Source organism: Tachysurus vachellii, chromosome 8 (genome assembly GCF_030014155.1).
Source record: "Tachysurus vachellii isolate PV-2020 chromosome 8, HZAU_Pvac_v1, whole genome shotgun sequence".
Lineage (NCBI taxonomy): Eukaryota > Metazoa > Chordata > Actinopteri > Siluriformes > Bagridae > Tachysurus > Tachysurus vachellii.
In genome coordinates this window covers 27,242,368-27,244,001 of record NC_083467.1, presented here as the reverse complement: position 1 = coordinate 27,244,001, position 1,634 = coordinate 27,242,368, and positions in this window count along the sequence as shown.

Here is a 1,634-nt window from a genome sequence, read left to right as displayed (position 1 = left end):
CTCACTCACACACACAAACACACTCAGTGACAGACTCACTCACACACACTCAACTACTTAGACACAAACAAACACACACAGATGGTGGTAACAGCCTTGAGCGCATACAAATCAAATATTGTCAGCACTGCTTAACACACACACTCACACTCACTGAGTGTCACAGACTCACTCACCAGACACACAAACACACTCAGTCACAGACTCACTCACACACACACTCAACTACTCAGACACAAACAAACACACGGTGCTAACAGCTTTGAGCTCATACAAATCAAATATTGTCAGCACTGCTAACACACACACACTCACAGATTCACACACTCTCACACACACACACACACTCACACTCAGTCACAGACTCATTCACTCACACACACACTCACACTCAGTCACAGACTCACTCACACACAAACACACTCAGTGACAGACTCACTCACACACACTCAACTACTTAGACACAAACAAACACACAGATGGTGGTAACAGCCTTGAGCGCATACAAATCAAATATTGTCAGCACTGCTAAACACACACACTCACACTCACTGAGTGTCACAGACTCACTCACCAGACACACTCAGTCACAGACACACACACAGACTCATTCACACACACACAGACACACACTCAGTCACACAGACACACACGCTCACACACACACACACACAAACATTCAGTCACAGACACACACACACACACACACACACAGTCACAGACACACTGTAGTACTGAATACAGAAACACAATCCTGTAGAAGATAAAAAGAAAATCTCTGGAGTTGTTTCTCTGTGAATGAGATAAGGACTAACGCTCCTTCATACACTTACAGGAAACCAGTCACCAGCAGCTCGGTGTGATGGACAGAGCCGAGTTACACGTCTCACCTTCACGTGTATCACGTGTATCACCTACACCACCACCACCACAGGATTTATAGATATCAAACAGTCATGATCTTTTTCTATCAAGGAATTTATCATTTAACATCCAGGACACAAGATCAGTTCCTGTTCACACTTACATTACATTACAGCAGCTCTAAACACTCACTCCCTTTATCTCCAGATCTTTATCTCGTATTTCCATCTCATTTCAATTATTTCATAAGATACAATAAAATTTATATATATTATATTATATTATATTATATTATATTATATTATATTATAGTGGTGTGAAAAAGTGTTGGCCCCCTTCCTGATTTTTGCACATTTGTCACACTTTAATGTTTCAGCTCAAACCTACACGGCCCTGTGTGAAAAAGTGTTTGCTGCTAACCTGCTAAGGGTGGGCCAACCGGTTATTAGGTTTGGGGGGCAGACACTTTTTCACACAGGGCCGTGTAGGTTTGAGCTGAAACATTAAAGTGTGACAAATGTGCAAAAATCAGGAAGGGGGCAAACACTTTTTCACACCATATTATGTTATAATATAAATAATTATTATAAATTCTGGGGGCACGGTGGCTTAGTGGTTAGCACGTTCGCCTCACACCTCCAAGGTTGGGGGTTCGATTCCCGCCTCCTCCTTGCGTGTGTGGAGTTTGCATGTTCTCCCCGTGCCTCAGGGGTTTCCTCCGGGTACTCCGGTTTCCTCCCCGGTCCAAAGACATGCATGGTAGGTTGATT